We start from the raw sequence: 19,039 nt of genomic DNA, 5'->3' as shown, positions 1-19,039 counted from the left end.
TTACCTCACAAAATTCTGAGCGTAATCTAAAATTCTGGGCTCCCCACAGTTCCAAATATCTTTCAGAAATGGTCTCTTTTTCATCACAAAGTAAGCCTATGGCTTATGAAGCAAAATAAACTTGGATGAGTTTTATCGTGTAGAGAGAGGACAGCAAGAAAAAGAGTAGGATGTGCCTCTCTGCTATGAAGGATAATAAATAAAATCACACCAAAATATACAAAATATGCCTCTAAAACTGAATGAAGCGGTCTCTAAAGAGTTTTACATTTTAAGTAAAAATGCACTTATATAAAATTATACATCAGTTTGACTAAAATATAATCAACTTTATAGAAGAAGAATTCATTAAGTTTCATTTAAATAGCATGACATGATTAGCTGCATAATAAATGGTAGATATTTTAATTCGGGTATACGACGTCCTTCCACCAATGAGGGTGGGCTTCAACCTGTAATTTTCCTAAAAGGCACCAACCGTATGTTCTGCATATTTGATTATTTAATAGTATGGATCTGCTCCTCATTGCCAATGAAGGATGTCTACACACACGCTTTAGCTTGCATATGTAAGGGGAAATGCAGGATGAGTTTATAAAAAGAAAAATTGAAAATGAGCATTGTCTTTAGGAGACGTGGTCAATCTGTTCAAGAACATTTTCTCCCTTGGTCAAGTGAGAAGCTGAAAGAGAGAATGCTATCAGCCTCTTCCTTGGCCCCTTATAAAATTCTGCATTACCTCAATTAAATGTGTGCTAAAGTGTTTGTAATAAACTTGGAAATGTGTTTATGATACTGTATTTGTATTACATCACACAGACTCTCTTTCATTAGGCACGATTCAAAACACTTTTTGGGGACATTAGAGGCCAGACAAGTTTTGCTTCTCTGACGGACTGTAGCTTTAATCTCATGGACATGAAATGATAGAGAATTGTTCCCCTTTCCCTTTCTACTTTAAACCTGAGTGATAAATTTCCAACTACCTTTAAAAACTGCAGGTCCTTCTGAAACACATTTTAGTGTGCTGGTTTACTTTAGCTTCATTTCTTTGTTCTATCCTAAACTCCTTTCAGTTTGATCTATTTTCCTTTGTAATCCTTTTGTATACCTAGATATTTAAAATCTGCTCTTACCTATATTGGAGAAATGTTGGGTTACAAATCTTTCAGCCAGCATGTAAACTCAATTTTTAGGGTTTCTACACAAAATGTTTCTCCCATGTTTCTACCAGCTCTCCTTCCATATATTTTCCTCCAGGATTTCCTGAGACAAAATTGCCTTTCTAAAAGCCAGTCCTCTGTTCACTCTCTTGGCCTGTCACATTTTCATACAAAAATAAAGGACTGGATTTTCCAAAGATGCAACAAGAATGATCAAGTGCTGATTCACACCTAGATATGCTGCTCCTGTTCTCCATGAATTTTAAAATTAAAGTTAATTATCTCTTTCATTTTGTCTCAATCTATTGAGTAACCTTGGCGCTGAGCCCCTAAATTGGTCCACAGCCTGCTTCAACAGACACAAATCTCTCTCTCAAATGCTTGCATTCACGTGCTGAGTAGGTATTGTATTTATTTAGACCTTATTCAACAAAAGATCTTCGTTGATTCACTCAAATACTTAAGCATATATTATGTGCCCAAAGGTCTTGAAATGTTGGGGGTCTGCAAGGAAGACAGATATGTATAAACAGATAAATTACGCTATAGAAATAATTTGATTGAAAGAGATATGAATAAAATGCCGTGGAAGTCCAGGAAAAAGAACCACCATAGGTTGACCTACAACTAAGATATATAGCAATGTACTGGGGTTTTGAGGAAAAAAAAAAACACCATGGGTGGTGGATAGGGTTTATACCATCTAAGTAAGGGAAAATGAAGAGAGAGAAGATAAAGAGAGAACAAGATAAACGGAAAGGTTTTCTTCTTCTGAATGTTTCTGCCACCAACTTTTGGAGCACACTGCTTGCTGATGTCCTTCCCGGCCAGTCTTATCCTTCAGCTGGCTTCTAGAGACTTCAACAATTCTATTGTAACGAGCTGGGCTCCTCTGTGCAGACAATGCCAACTCTGGAGGGAGCCAGGAGGGGAGCCAAAGATTCACAGGACTCTGCAGCCCTTCTGCAGCTCACTGGTGGGGAGGGGCACCGAGGCTTCACCTTGGCCTCTGTCTCCAAGTTCACAGAAAGGAGGGTCGGTTCCTTCCTCGCTAGATGAGCGTGGAGAGAAACCTCCTTCACAGAAGGGATGATGGAAAAATTAAAGCCAGAGCCATGAAAAAGGCAGAGGAGGTAGCACCCTGAATCTGAAGTAACTGGACATGTGAATTAGTAACCAGTAGGAAGAAGAGCTGAAGACAAAAAAATAAAGGCAAAAAACCAGTTCTCAATTTTCTAAGATGGAAATGCAAGTCTTTCTTCTTCCAAAAGAAAAAAGTCATTGAACCCTTTCCTTTAAAATAAAATTGAAAGGGGCCACATATTGCAAATAATGGTTTTAACCATGATGTCACTACACAATCATCATGTGTAGCCATCAGTTGTTAAGTGCACAGCAAATAGTTCATTCCTTAACAATTATGTTACCAAAGTTTTCAATTGATATATATATTTTAGTAAATAGTAGACTGTGTGCAAATTTGTCACCATATTATTGACAATGTTACTCTTATAACTGAAAGCATGACTAGGAGCGAGAGGGTGGTGTGACCCTAGATTGCTAGAGTCACAGCAAGAAAAGTCAAGAAAGTGCCGTTAGGTCATTTGGACAAAAGAATGCTATATGGCTGCTGGGTTTATAACAGATTAATTGGAGAAAAACAAGTCACTACAGTAAATTATTGTCTACTTACCTCAGTCACCCTCTCCAAGAACACATTTTAAAATGAGACAAGTTATTATATTTAAAATTACTGGTTCTGGCATTTTAGAAACTACATCAAATAATGAAGTAAAAACTAGGTTACAAACATCCTGGTATCAATTCCAACTACCATCTTTTACCAAACTAAAACTCTAATTATCACTAATTCACTTGCAATCTAGTCCTCCTCCAATATGCAAAATCAACAACTTCAAATGTTTCATAACTTTTTTTAACTTTCCCTAAAATTTCAGAAGATAATATGAATATATCTCTTGGAAAATTTGAGAAAGATAGAGACACAAGGAAAAGTAAAGATGAAAATATTACCCTAATAAATGATGTAAAACACAAGATATGAACAACTGTTAAAAGAATTCTCTATGAAATTGATAATTCTACTATCTGTACACCTGCTTATTGCCTATCAGTAATTTGATACATAAACAAATAGAATAGTGTATTTAATGGGATCAATTCTTTCAGTTGTGTGCTTTTCCTTTTAAAACTACATCTGCTTTTATGTGCTGGCTTTATTTTCAGGCGGTATCACATTAGAACACCCTCATCTCTGAAGATTTTTGCAATAAGGAACTCTACCTTGGCCCTTGATCAATGGTACTCTGTGTTATGATAAAATCAGAGCCCTACATGGAACAATGTTTCCTAAATACTATCTCTTGTGCATTGTTCATGTCAGGGAGTATATTCCACCAAGTAAACACTAAACAGTGTTTCAATAGCATGGGATATTAAAAGGAGGACATGCAGGGTTGGGTGTGGGACCCCATTCAGTGCCTCAGTGCAAAGAAGAAAGAGGTAAATGCATCTCTCCAGAGACCGGGATAAAAACAGGAGGTTATGAGCCCGAAGCTCCCTCTGCAGGCCATTAAGCAGGAACCTGGAACAAAACTGTTGACACCATGGATCATGGTTGGTTTTACAGGGAACTCACGAGGAAGTGAAGGACATGAAATAATGATAATTATAATAACAGCAGCAAACACTTCCACTGAGCCAGGCACTACACTCTGAATGTTAATTCTGTGCTTGAACATACATTAACACACATAATCCTCAAAATATCCCAACTTAGTAGATGTTGGTCTTTTCACAATTATATAGATGAAGAGACTGGGTGCAGTGGCTAGAAAACTCATCCAGGTTACACAGCTCATAAATGGCAGAGCCCAAGCTCAATGCTGTTATGTTATGCTCTTTTACTACAACCCCAAGTTAAGTCTCTAATGAGTATCTCCACTGGCAACTGCCAAGACCTTAGTAGTCCCTCCATGGAGGTAGGCATGGGCATGGCAGGGACCCAGCTGAGGGAGGCAAAAAAAAACCGAGGTGTGGCACAGCAGTTGCCAAGTGGCTTCCTCCTCTGACAGGGGCGAGAAAACACCCAAAAAAACTTGGTGGCAGGCACCAAGGCTCTCTCCTCCGGCACTGGTCCCCCTCGAAAGGGGCCTGGCGCAGGTGGATGAGCAAATAGGCCAGCATCCTTTGGAAAAAGCAGGCGATCTGTGCCAGCCTTCCTGTCGCCCTGGGCGTGGCAAATGTACCCTCAGGCAGAGGGCCTCAGGCCTGCCTTCCAGCGTGGATTTCTCCCCGGAGCCATGGCCTGGTCACTAGGAAGGCCAGGTCTGCCCGACTCCAGAGAGGAGGCTGGGAGCTGTCGCCAGAAGGACTTGCCCAGAAGGGCACCCCAAAGGCCTGAGGGCTGCTGGGGCCGCACGCCATATATCGCCATATGCCTGTTTCGGCCCTTTTGTCTCCACAGAGCCTTTCCTCCACCTGACTGCAGTCGCCAAGTGTAGGAGTGGGGTGAGACCATGGCTTTGTCTTTCCAGGAAGAAATGAGCCCTGGGACAAAGCAGCTGGTGCAGGCAGAGCCTTGAGCTCGAACCTCAGTCCACCTGGGGTCACCAGGGCCAGACCAACACTTCCAAGAAAGTGAAGCGGCATGCGAGCTGAGTGGAATTGGGGGAGAGGAGGGAGACAACAGCTGAAGCCAAGTCAAGAAGGGCGGGGTTCCTTCAGCAGCAGCTGGTAGTCGCTGGAGGGATGCCCCAGATGGTCAGAGCCAGGCGGGAGGGCGGTGCATTCACTGAGGACCACCGAGGGCCACCCTAGGCCCCGGCAGCCGCGCGTGCGCCCTTGGCCTGAAGGGGTTGAATTCAAGCCCACAGGGCTCCTGGAGGGGCCAGAGAAAGAAGAGCCCATGGGAGAGGTAGCCGAGGTGGGCAAGGCACGCCACCTCCCTCTCCTAAGGTACCCGAGGGGGAAAGACAGGGAGAGGGAGAGAGAGAGAGAGAGGGAGAGAGAGAGAGATCCCGGTCCTCTGAGTCTCTGCCTCCTCCGCTGGTGCCAACTCACATGCCATCCCACTTCCAACCACCACCCCCATGCCCACCTCAGGGCAGGCCCCACCACAGAGAGGCCGGTTCCAGGTCATCTCTGTGTCTTCCCTTCGGGACATGACCCCGGGCAGGGGAAACAGTTCAAAAAAGCCTTTACATGTCCCTCTGCACGACAAGCGTCTTCCTCCCCTCTCCCATCCCACATGACCACCCACGACATCTACCTTTGTGATTAGCTCAGGAGGGGATGCAAAATGAGAATCTATGCCATTGTGTGGGGAGACTCAGTTTCCCGGGTTTGTCCCATGGACACATGTTTTTCAGCTGGGTCTGATTTTCTCCAGCCAACCTGTCTTGTTAAGGATTTGGCCAGCCATAAGAACCTGAAGGGAAAGGGCGGAGAGGGATTCTCTCTCTGCCCCCGACAGCCCCAAGATGGGTTGGTCCCTCAGACCTGGCCAGGGACAGCCCATACCCTGGTGCCCTCTCCCGGAGCATCCAAGGGTAGGCTCGGCACCAGACACACCCCACTCCACCCCACTCGCCACTGCCACGACCATCGTCCTCCCTCGGGAGGCCTGGGCAGGACAGGGACCCGGGTGTGGGAGGCCGCCAGATCTCAGGTCTGGCACACCGCTTGCCAGGCTGCTTCTTCCTCTGACGGGGGCCCAGCACACGCCCCAGGAGACTTGGCAGCCGTCCCCAGGGCTATGTCCTCCGGAACTCGTCCCCTGGGAAGGGGCCTGGCCCAGGTGCCAGGTTCGGCTGGTTGGCCAGCCTCCTTTGGAGAAAGCAGGCAAGCCGAGCCAGGCTTGCAGTGGCCCTGGGCAAGACACCTGCGACCTCAGGCAGAGGGCCTCACGCGTGCCCTCCATGGTGGATTTCTCCCCAGACCCGTGGCCTGGGCACCAGGAAGGCCAGGCCTTCCCGACTCCAGGGAGGAGGCTGGGGCCTGTGGCCAGAAGGGCTTGCCCAGTTTGGGCCTGGCTACCTAGCCCTGTGGTGCCATCTGCCTGTCTCGGCACTTCTGACTCCACAGAGCCTTTCCTACACCTGGCCTGGCTGCAGTCGCAAAGTGCAGGCGTGGTGTGAGGCCATGGCTTTGTCTTTCCAGGAAGAAACGAGCCCCTGGACAAAGCAGCTGGCCCAGGCAGAGCCTTGAGCTTAAAGCCCAGTACGCCTGTGGCCATCAGGGCCAGAGCAATGCTTCCAAGGAAGGGAAGCAAGCGGCCTTCAAGCTGAGTGGGAGTGGGGGAGGGGAGAGAGACAACAGCTGAAGCCAAGTCCAGAAGGGCGGCGATGGAACAGCTGCAGCGGGGTGGCGCCAGAGGTCCGCCCCTGCCGGTCAGAGCCTGGCGGGAGGGCGAGGCCTTCACTGAGGATGCCCAGGGCCACTAAGAACACTGAGGTCGCCCCGCCGACCTATGCACCACTCATCAAGCCATGCCGTGGCAGACATCCCACATATCAAACGGAGGAAGATGGGCACAGATGTTAGCTCTGGGCCAATCTTCCTCAGCATAAAGAGGAAGATTGGCAACAGATGCTAGGTCAGGGCTAATCTTCCTCACCAAAACAACAAAAAAGAAACAGTTAAGTGCTTTCGAAACTGCCTTTGAATTACTCGGGGCAGTTAGTTGGTGACAACAATAGCCAAGATATGGAGACACCTAAGTGTCTGCTGATGGATCAATGGATTTAGAAACATTACATGTATCTACAATTAAATATTATCCAGCTTTAAATATGAGAGAAATCCTGTCTTTTCTGGCAACACAGTTGAACTTGGAGGACATTATGCTAAGCGAAATAAGTCAGACACAGACAATCACTGCATGATCTCATTTACATGTGGAATCTAAAAACGTCAAACTCGTGGAAACAGAGAGTGGAATGTGGCTACCAGGGATGGAGGTTGGTGGTGTGAGGGGAATGGGAGATGTTGGTCAAAGGGTACAGACTTTGATTACAACATGAGGATGTTCTCAAGATCTAATATAGAACAAGGTGAACAGAGTTCATATTAATGCATTGTATACTCAAGAGAATTGATCTTAAGAGTTCTAGCATTAAAAAAAGGGGGATTATTACAGGAGGTGACGGAACTGTTTGTTAGCTTGATTGTGGTCTTCATTTCACAATGTGCACATACATCAAATCATCACATTGTACACCTTCAATGTATACAACTTTTCTTTGTTACTCATACCTCAATGCAGCTGGAAAAATATTTGTGCTGACTTCAGAAAATGCTTACGAATTAATGTGAATGAGGAAAACAAGAAGTGAAAGCACCAATGCAGCAGGGCCTGGGAGAAAATTTGCCAAATGTTACCCGTGGGTGATACTGGCCTGGAGCAAGTTGACTCGAGGGAAACCGTGTTGTAACTTAGAGTAACGTCTGACTAGCTCACTCAAGCTCTGTGTGTTTTACCTTGCACATAGCCTAGGAGATAAACAGTTCTGGGAAATAATCCTGGCTGACACACATACCTCACAAGAGTGATAGATGATAACTTTATTCTTTTGAGTTTCTTAGGAACATGACGACCTCCTCAGGAAGAACATCTATGCCGGCATCCATCATCGATGACAACTGAAAGACCTGGTGTGATGTCCCCAGTCGCCGATGCCAGATGGTCAATGTTCCTGAGCCCCCTCACAGCCCACTAGTCCCTATAGAACTGCCACAGATTATGTGCTTGTTTAAGATGGTCTCTGGGACATGAGTCCATCATCTTCCGATTTTGCTAGCTAATCGAGTAAATCCCTTTCCTGACCACCGACTCATCTTGTGATTGATTGGCTTCAAGGTTGCAGCAAGCAGAAGGAGACTTTGCTCGGTTACACGGGCAGGGATTAGCAGCGATTATGAATTTCTTCTTTACACCTTTCTCAATTTCTCACGTTTTTTAAAAGCACATTCACTTCACCAGGAGAAAACCAGCAGCAATTGTGAGTCACAACAAAAGGTGGAGAGATGAGAGGGTGCACCCCTAGCCCTACTGGCCCCAGGAGGGCTGGAGGGAGAACAGTGGGCAGTGCAGGCAGCCCTGACCCTGCTTGGCCCAGGGTCTCCTTCCCCAGAGCCTTTCAGGTGTCCACCACGCCCCACCAGGGTGGCTGCGGAGCTCCTGCTGCAGGTGGCCCCCATCAGGGTGAAGCCCAGCTGAGTGGTGGCCTCTGAGTGACCAGCAGGACCTGGTTTGTGATCTTGGTCACAGGTGGGCAGGACCGAGGAGGGTTGGTAGCTCAGTTGGAGAGGGGTGGTGGGAGGCTGGACAGGGGCTGGGGCAAAGTAGAGCAGGGGCCTGGGCGGGAGTCCCAGCAAAGGAACCAAGGGTTGGCCAAGGGGCGGGGCTATGTCTGAGAGATGCTGAGGAGCACAGTGGGGTCAGTGGGGCTCAGGGAAGCTGCCCAGGGCTGACCGTGACAAGAGTCTCCCTCAAGGTCACACAAGGCCCCTGACCCTGTGGCCTTCAACCCAGCTCCAAGGCCAAGGGGATCCTTTCTTAGAGAAGGTGAAAGGACCAGAGCACTCTGGGGCTCTAAGTGTTTCAAAGTCTTTATTAATATGCTCCAAGTGCAGAGTGCCCATGCCCTCAGGGACCAGCCACCTGTGCTGATTAGGAGCACCTTCTTTATCCCCAGTGACCAAGCGAGGCCAGAGCTAGAATGTCCTTCCCCTGTCTTCCCAGGGGTTCTCACCTCAGAACCCTGGGTGTGGGTTGGGGGTGGCGACAGTTCTTCAGTCTGTGGCATGTTCTGCCCCCTTAAATGACAGTGCTCTCCCCCGTTTGCTGGCACAGCCCAAAGAGCCTCCACACATTTCCCCAAACCCGGGAGACACCGCGCCGCCCAGGGCAGGGTGAGAACCTGGCCAAGCTCAGCAGGTAGAAACTCCAGGAACACTTTTCCTGACCCTCAGTTCCACACCAGGTGTACTTGCTAGCTGAAGGAGGGGATTGGTGACACTTTTTGCACCTCCAGTTCCCCATATGACATGGGGACAATGCTGCTCCCAGGGTGGGGATTCTGTGCCGTTGAATGCGATCTGCGCACGTGGAGCAGACAGTGCAGCGGTAGTTGTCAAGGTGAGTAGAATCAACACAGGGAGGGCAGATATGGAGACACGACTGCACCTGCTCCTCCAACTCTCCTAAGGATAAAATGTGGTAAAATTCATGCCTTCCCACTCATCTAAAATACCAGCGCCCACCTTGAGCCCCTATCCTGTCTTCCCCACAGCCCTGTGAACTCTACTCTGGGCCATTCATGGGACCAGGGAGTTCTGGGACTCAGGGCCAAGGTTTTCCCGGAGATTTCTCATCTGGGTGGTGGTTAGGGATTTCCCCGCTCCCTTCTGCTCTGTGCTTGGTGCAAGACACCTGGGGCAGCCCTGAGCTGGACCATCAGTGATCTGAGGCTGTTCTCCTTCACTCTGCTGGGCTGACAAGGGGACCTGCATCTGGCAAGCTCAGCCATCTGCACAGAGGTGGAAATCCACGTCAGCAAAATGCCAGGGCTGCCAGTGCCATTCTCTGCTTCACGCCTCAGCTCTCCTGGGCACCACCATCTTGCATGACCTTTGCCCTCACTCCCCAGTGGAAGAGCCCATGGCCACGGTTCCTACTGTCTGAAGGCAAAGGCACTGAGGGCAGCCAATAGCTCAGGGAGGCCTGAGGAGTGAGTCCTGTTGGTGTTGAGCATCTCTGGGCCCTGGCTGGACAGACAGGTGCACGAGAGGGCAATGGTGTTCCTGGGCCAGGCTGCCGAGAGGCGGGGTGAATCAGTGACTCGAGCCACCACCTGGGCTCCCGGGTGTGTCTTTGCCTCTGTGCCTCTACCTGGTGAGGAAAGCTCACACCCTCTGCACCACCCTCCTACCTCGCCCCTCCCTGCCCCATCCCTGTACATTCCAGAGTGGTGAGAGCTCAAGGAGGGGAGAGTGAGGGACGGGGGAGCCCTGGCCACCCCTTGTCCCTCACCCCCAATTAGAAACATGTGCTCTGGCTCAACCCTCAGCATGGCCTCCACTGGTTCCCAAGAAACCCCTTTCTTCCTCAGCCCCCAACCCTAATCCATCAGAGAGATGTGCAGTGCCACCTCTGCACCCCCTTCCTCCACGGGGGTCTCCAAAGCCCCCTAGCAGGTGCTGCCCATGCCACTGCCCTCAGCCCAGGGCACACATCTGAGCTGGAGAGGCATGCAGACCTCTCCTCCCCAAGATTCAGGGGGTCCAGAGGCCCCCACAAATCAACATTCTCCCCCTCCCACCAACTCCAGGCCACAGGCCCCTTGTGGGGAAGGAGGGAGCCAGGTGACCCAGAGCTGCCCACTGTGGCCTCTCCCACCAGGCAGCATGGCCTCGCGGACCAGTGTAGTGTCCAGAAGATGAATGGTCTTGTGCGGCTTGTCCCCTCTGAGGGGACAGAGGAGGACATGGAGGTCAGGAGAGAAGGCTCTGGGGAGATAGGAAGGGCCAGGCTCCCACCCCAAGCCAAGGCACCATTTGCCTGATAATCAAAGATGAACCGGCCCACCCACCTGGCAGCATTTCCCTGGAAGAACTTTAGGAGTCCCACGGCCACCCTGGGCCGCCTCTCTGAGCCTCTGGATCTGGATGTGGGGACAACTAGGGCCCTTGCCGGCCCCAGCTAAGAGAGGGGCCTTGGGGAGCACCCACATGAGAACAGAGCACTCTATCCCTGGGACTGAGGAATTTTTGATGCCACTCTCTGAATGGACACTGGGCAGGGGTAGGAAGAAAATACCCCCAATATATCTGTGCCTACTGTATGCCAGGGCAGGGGCAGCCAGTCACTGCTGTCACATCCATGGAGAAATGAAGTTGGTGTCGCTTCATGAGCGGAGCCTGGGGGAGGATGACGGAGTCTCCCAGCAGTGGAAAGAAATGAGCTTTGGCCTTTCAGGTTCCTGGATACTGTGCTGAGGGAGGGGCAGCAGCCCTCCATTCACAGAGGCCTCCTGGGAGGGGAGAAACCAGGGTGGTGGACGGTGGTCGGCCCAGCAGAGGGCAGGCTTGGGAAGAGTGGCGGGGCTGTCCTGAGGGGAGTGGAGCCCTGCTGAAGGAGAGACCTTTGCCTACCTCTCAGACCTATCCAGCTCTTTTCTTTCTTTCATTTTCAAATTAGAGGCAGCAAAAGGACAAGCTTAACTGTCTCTCACCCCCTTTCCATACCTTCAGCTTTGATGTCCACCCCTCCTATGACGCCTGCTCTCTCGGGAAGGTAAAGGCAGGTGCTGGTGGCTGAGGCAGCCTCTGTCCTTGGGGCTGGCGGCACCAGGAGCGACTGGAGTGGAGGTAGGAGCCGGCGGCCCGGCCCCTGGCGTCTGTGGGCAGCCTGGTGGTGAGGGAGTTTGTGGCTCTTGCTTCAAGGTGGTGGGAGGCTGTGAGAGTCAGGAGTGCAGGGTGGCCCCTGCCCTGGGGGCAGGACAGTGTTCTGTGGACGGCCACACGTGTGTTCATATACACACATGTATGTGTGAGCATGTGCCATGTCATCCACATTAGTGTGTGTGCGAGCACACGTGTGCAGAGCCCAAATCCTAGCTGAGGGACTGACCCATCCAGCATTTTGAGGCCTGGGTAGCATTCTTACCCGGGGGCCACATGTGGAGTTGATGGGGGTGTGGCAGGCCTTGCATGCAGGACTGCCCCAGCCCACTTGAATGTGTAATTCTGCTCTGTGGAGGGGGCAGAGGTGTCCCCAGTAGGGGCTCTGCTGTGCTCTGCGAGGCCTGGCAGTCCATGCAGCCCAAAGGGGCTAGACCTACTGAGCCAGCTCTTCAGAAGCATGCAGTCCTCAGGATACTGTTCATAGGGAGAGGTTTTGGGTGCTGGTGCCCCCTCGCCTACTGGGGCTCGTCCCTGAAGAGGGTCCAGCAAAGTTGGAGCAGGGGTGGGAAGGGGGTTTGAAAAAGAGGCCAAGTCGATGTCCCAAGTCACAGGCCAAGCCCAGTGCGTCTCCCTGTCCCCTGCCTCAGTTTACCTTTTCAGGAAATCGTCCAGGGAAGAACTGAGCTGGGTGGGCTCCATGCTGGGGTCGGGGAGTAAGAAACAAAATCCCATGCCCCCCTCTTGCTCTATGCCAAGATCATTTCCGTTATCCTGAGATGGGGTGAGTGGATGTTGGGGGTAGAGTGGGATTCTGGGGGGCCTTGCCCTGCCCAGGACCTCGTCTTCGGGGGTCTGGCCCTCACCTCGCCTGCCCCAGGTCACCAGCAGTAGCAGTGGCACTTAATCTGTCCCAAGGTCTGGAGAGGGGAGAACCGGGCAGCCTTACACCCTGGTGGGGACCCTCACGATTTCTTTCTTTCTTGAAGAAACACGGGACCCTCAAGATTCATGTACTGTGTGATGGAGAGAAGCAAATACCAAATGTTCCCCCAAAAAGACAATGTATTTTGTACTTTGTAAAGTGTTAATTAAAACGGAGAAAAATATCATGTTGGCTGAGGGCGTCTGATTTTGTGCTGCTCCAGGGTCACATCTCATCTCTTTCCTTCTCCATTCCATGGTCGGGGAACATGGCCAGGGGCTGGGAGGAAGGCAGAACAACCTTCCCGTCCACACCCAGCGGCTGAGAGAGGACACATCCCCAGAGCGAGAGGGGCTATATTAGTTACCTGATGCAGGGTAACGAGTTGCCCCAAACGCAATGGATTAAAATGATTGTTTACGTGTCACCATTCCTGTAGGTTAGGAATTCGAGAGCAGTTTGAGCAGTTGGGTCAGGGTCCCTCGGGAGGCTGCGATCATCTGAAGTCCTGGCTGGGACTGCAGGATCTACTCCCCAGGTGGTTTATTCACAGGGCTGGCAAGTTGGGCTCAGCTGTTGGCAGGGAGCCTGTTCCTCTCCACATGGGTCTCCCCATGGGGCTGCTTGAGTGACTTCACAATACGGTGCCCGGCTTCCCCCAGAGCAAGGGATTCAAGGGCCAGTATAGGAGCCAAAATGGTTTTTTGGCCCCGAGCCTCAGAATTCACATGCCTCTGCCTCCACCATACTCTGTGAGCATACAGCCCCGCTCTGATTTGACACAGGAGGAGAACACAAAACGGGGTGAAACCAAGAGGGCAAGATCACTGGGGCCATCTTGGAGACCGACTGCTATGCCCATCCATCCTCCCAAACATATGGCTTAGGTGGGCCTGGGGGTCAGGGGGCCTGTGGTCAGGACAGGGCCTTGCTGGTGATGCACCCTGGGAGAGAGAAAGGCAAGTGTGGGGTCCTTTGGGGAGGGGATACATTCTTGGGGCTCAACCACGGGGCAGGGCAGGCCCCAGGACAATGGCAACCTCACAGAGCCACCCTAGTGCTGAGGCCGCAAAGGCCATCTGAAGTGGTCTGTGGGAACGTCAGGCTGCACGGTAGGCCGAGGCACCTGAGCAGCTCCCATGCAGCCCCTGCGGGGAGAACGACCCTCAGAAGGTGTGAGTAACTCTGCTGCTGGTCAGGAGGTGCTGGGACCTGAGCGTAATCTGCGAGAGAACAGTGTGGATCTTCAGAAACGCAGCCCGAGTGTCTACCCTGTGCCAGGTGCTCAGCGAGACTGTCACCTGCTGTGCCAAGTCAGAGCACTCTTCCTGCCGCGTGGTTCTCAGCGTCTGACTGTCACATGAACACAGTGAGTGCACAGTAGGTGTTTCCTGACCTCCTGAAAATGTGAGCCAACCACATATTCAAGAAACAAGCGTGGTCAGGACAGGACTCTCCTGAGTGAGTCAGGGGCGGACCTGATGAGAACGGCAGGCCAAGAGTCTTTTATTCACTGATGTCAGGGTCTGTGTGCTAGCAAGAGCCACTTCTCCAGAAATCATCATGGAGCGTCAGCCTGCACGACCGGCGGGGGCTCAGGGGACGGAAGATGGAGACCCAGGCCCCTGGGAACGACTGTCCACTGAGGGAGATGGTGGTGGCCACCGTGTGAGAAGAGTCCCTCCACCTTCTCAGGCTGTGCCTGCCACTCGGGCTTTGCACTGGCCTCGCCTCTTCCCCAATATAGGTGGAATGACAGAGTCTGAGTGTAAGAAGACAGGAAGGCCAGGCGACACGTCGGAGTGGCCCGTGGTCTCTGCATTCAGGGTGTCCTAAAACACTTGCTGAAGTGACAGGAGCCCGGAGCCTGCAAACACTGACTTTTCACAGGAAAAAAGGATAAATCACCCAACCAACGTACTGTAGAAGCTTTCTGTCCATGTGTGTCAAATGTTGGGAGTGTCAGAGGCCTTGTTGCGAATTTCTCTGAAGATGAAACGTATTTGAAAACCATAGGAGTAAAATAATGACGATCTGGCAATGACAAAAGACTTAACATGATAATGTAATTACAAGGAAATGTGGTTATTTTTATAAGCCACATTTTAAGATAACGACTAGAATTATACCAGGACATATCAGATTTTTAGGAATTTTATATAATTTTTAGAATACTGAAAACATGCTTATTTTCATCAAACCAACAAACTTAAATAAGCTTTCATTTACTAAAGATGATATCATGTTAACTTGAAAAACATTTGGGTTAGTTTCCATTACATTTAGAAACAATTTATATAAATGCTTACTTTAAGCCTACTAATGGTGCTCTTTTAGAAATTACATCATCCAGAGGTAGAAAAATATCACATATATATAACGCGTACACATAGACATACATAGATACACAGACAGACACAAGCAGAGACCTTAAACGGTTTTCGTTAAATGTTTCCTATGAATCAGGTAAAATACAAAACTCACTAATTTAAAAAAGAATAGTTGGCAGCTGGGAGAGAATATTTGCAAAACATACATCTGACAAGGGGTTGATCTCCATAATATATAAAGAACTCACACAACTGAACAACAGAAAAACAAACAACCCGATCAAAAAATGGGCAGAGGACCAGGGCCGTCTTCCTCAGCAAAAAAGGAGGAGGATTGGCGGATGTTAGCTCAGGGCTGATCTCCTCACAAAAAAAAAAAAAAAAAAATGGGCAGAGGAAATGAACAGACACTTCTCCAAGGAAGATATACAGATGGCCAATAGGCACATGAAAAGATGCTCAACATCACTAATCATCAGGGAAATGCAAATCAAAACAACACTAAGATACCACCTCACGCCCGTTAGAATGGCTATAATCACCAAGACAAAAAACAACAAATGTTGGAGAGGATGTGGAGAAACAGGAACCCTCATACACAGCTGGTGGGAATGCAAATTGGTGCAGCCTCTATGGAAAACGGTATGGAGATTCCTCAAAGAATTAAAAATAGAGATGCCCTATGATCCAGCCATCCCACTACTGGGAATCTATCCAACGCACCTGAAATCAACAATCCAAAGAGGCTTATGCACCCCTATGTTCATTGCAGCATTATTCACCATAGCCAAGAAGTGGAAGCAACCTAAGTGTCCCTCGACTGAGGACTGGATTAAGAAAATGTGGTATATATATACAATGGAATACTACTCAGCCATAAAAAAAGACAAAATCGTCCCATTTGCAACAACATGGATGGGCCTGGAGCGTATTATGTTAAGTGAAATAAGCCAGAAAGAGAAAGACAAACACTGTATGATCTCACTCATATGTGGAATATAAACCAACACATGGACAGAGAAAACTGGACTGTGGTTACCAGGGGCAGTGGGGGTTGGGGGAGGGGGGTGGGGGGTGGGCACAAGGGGTGAAGGGAGACATATATATGGTGATGGACAAACAAAAATGTACAACCCAAAATTTCACAATGTTAGAAACCATTAAAACATCAAAAAAAAAAAAAAAAAAAAGAATAGTTGGATCCAATCTGTGTTTCTGGCAGTATTAAACAACTCTATTAATTTTTAATTTAAGTTTCCCATTGACTGTTTAAGGGAATAACGTTAAGTTTCCCACAAAATCTCTCATGATCTCATTAACTCTGAGAGGGGCTCATACTGGGCCCCTCTTTGAAGGTCGATTGTGGGGGTGTCTGTAAAGCCATAATTTAATAGACTTTTAGGTACCTTTTATAACTTAATTTTTTATTAGCTTTTTGCAACCAAACTTTCAGTAGGGCTCTTTTGGAATTTTGAAGGCTTTGCTTTTAAGTGCACATCTTAAGCAATCTTATCTAATTAGATCATTCCTTCTAATGGCCAATGTAACACCCCTGAAGCTGGTGGCATTTTGGTAGGACCCTAGCCACAAATGGAGTTCAACCCATATTTCTGTCCAACCATACCTGACTGCAAACTGGGTGCAACCCGCAATTCTGTCTGACCATATCTTGGGGCGCCCAACCTGATGGTTACTAAGCCAAGCTCTCAGGACACAATACAAGCGTAGCAAGATTTTGCTGTTGTTTTAAATATTTACAACTTCTGGAACCTTTAGTTTTCGAGCAGGTGTGCTGGAAGGTGGCATGCTTAACTCTTTAGAGATTAAAGATTGCATTTAATCTGTCTGTTCCACGGTTCTCAAATCTAGTGCACAAAAAGACAAGTTTTGGAAGCTCAAAGGAGCCCCAAAGTGGCCAGTGTAATTTTAAATTATCCTAGGTTATCCTGATCCAAAGATTCAGCCATTTACAGCTATCCCCATTTGGTTAAGTACTTGCAAGTAAAGGCTCCATACATATTGTACACAGAGCCAGCCAGAGTTCCAGTGGGTGGGTGCCCATCTGGCATTGTTGGCTTTGAAAGTGTGGTTTCTCATTTTCTTTTAGTTTCATTTTAATATAAAGTCTGAACGATTTCTAAGGACAGTGTAGCGGGTCAAAACTGTGCTGCCTGTGAGTGTCACTTCCTAAAAGGTGATGAACACTCTCTCATGTGTCTTAGCTTCTCCTGTGGGCAGTCTACAACTACCGTAGGGGTGCAGAGCACTGGATGAACAATCCTTGTGTGCGGGTCCCTCGACAAGCCATGAATTATTTAAAGTGAATGATGGTGACTGAGTTCCCTATGGGACTGCCGCATGTCATGGAGATTGTCCTCAGACACTTACACCAGGTTCTCAGTCACCTGAGAACAACTTGTGGCTGGAAAGAGCAAGTGCCCCTTTTCTTCAGAACAAAACAAATTCAGTCTCTCATTTGCTGTCAGTTTGTTCAGACTTTATCAACATGTCTCTTTTTCAATTGAAAGCCAAATTAAAGAGGTCAGCTAACCCAGTTCACTCCAAACTTCCCCCTTGGTTCCCCTTACCTAGGAAATGTCTCCCTCTTGGCTCCCCTCACCTAAGAAATGTCCCCCCCAGGTTCCTCTTACCTAGGAAGAGTACCAACACACCCTTAAGATGTTGAAGTCTTCAGACCCAAAAGAGCTGGAATAACAAGTCAGGACTGTCAACTTAAATAAGGAGGTCCAGATTTCGGGAGAACTCACCAGAGCACCTGAAGAGTGCAGTGAAGCCGGGGGGGAGGAGGGGTGGTGGAGCGCAACGGTCCCCTGTGGTACCAGTGTTGGTTGAAAGTAGGCTCCACCTGGTCTCAGGTGGGCGTCTCAGAAGTCCCTTCGTGGTTGCCAGGAAAAGGTGCCGCAAATAATCAATAATCATTCTGTAGCACAAAGTTTTATTTGAGCCCAACTTCATTTGAGGACTCTAGCCCGGAGCACATCTTTGCAAGGGAAGAAAGCGCTGTGAAGAAGAGTGGTTTTCAGCAGAGTTACATCCCGTTTCCAAAGACAGACACACATCAAGCATGACAGGTGCACATTCTCTCAAGGATTCAAGGAGATATTTTGCTATTGATGAGCACATAGAAAGTCACCATGGCCTCGGTGCTGGGGGAAATGAGGCATTCAGTCTTATCTTGAAAGGGTGCTGACATCAAAGGAAGGGAGGGATGCTTTTTTATCTTCAAAGAGTACATTCTTTACTTTAGGGTAACGATTAAAGCAGACAGACAGTGCATGTCTGACAAGCCGTGAGTCAGGTTTCTTTGGTTCAAATAAATTTCAGGCCAAATCAGGTTCCAACCAGAATGGTTTCCACATATACTTGAAAACATAAAACATCTTATATCGCACCTGATGACATCCCGAGGGAGTAGACGCTAGAATGACCCCCACTGCACAGATGGGGACACTGGGGAGGCCCTGAGAGGCACGTGGTTGTCCAGGGTGACATCACTGCCAAGAAGCAGGAGCGGGACTGCATTCAACTCTGTGTCCTCAAAGCTGGGGCCCTGGCTGCGTCCAGACCTCCCCAGAGGCTGTGGGGTGGACTGTGTTGGTGTGACTATGTCTGGACGTGGTGTGGAGATGGAGAGTGAGAAGTCAGCAGCCCGGGGGACCCTTAGGGAGGTCTTGTGTGAGGAGGAAGCTTAGGTAAGGGGATCCCAGGAAGTACCCTCATGGAGCCCAAGAGTACTTGGAACCCTGGTAACTAGGCACCCACATCCTAAACACAGCCCCCAAGCCAGCTCACTTGTCTAGCACTTGTCTAGGAAGAGCAACGTGTTTACTTGCTTCTTCTCGATGGTCAGGGGCCAGAGCCCCAGGAAAGCCCCCAAAGACCACCCGCAATGCAGATGCTGGTTCCTTTCTCATGGCTGACAATTGTGGCCGTTTAACCGGAGGGACAGAAACGTAACACAGGGAGTCCTAGGGCAGGCCAATCCAGACCAGACCAGCGCTGTGGTCCCATCTGGGCATCCCTACATCCCCGCCCCATGTGTGTGTGTGGAAGGGCGGGTTCATGAGGGTGGACCACCGTGAGCAGGAGCAGGTCGTTGAGGTGTTAGAAGCCTGGTGGGCTTCTAACAAGAGCCTGGTGGGTCATGTTCACAGCCCAGGTCAAGGCCGGCTGGG

The sequence above is a fragment of the Diceros bicornis genome, chromosome 41, assembly GCF_020826845.1.
Source record: "Diceros bicornis minor isolate mBicDic1 chromosome 41, mDicBic1.mat.cur, whole genome shotgun sequence".
Classification (NCBI taxonomy): domain Eukaryota; kingdom Metazoa; phylum Chordata; class Mammalia; order Perissodactyla; family Rhinocerotidae; genus Diceros; species Diceros bicornis.
The sequence above is the reverse complement of the archived record's forward strand: the minus strand, read 5'-3'. Positions refer to the sequence as shown.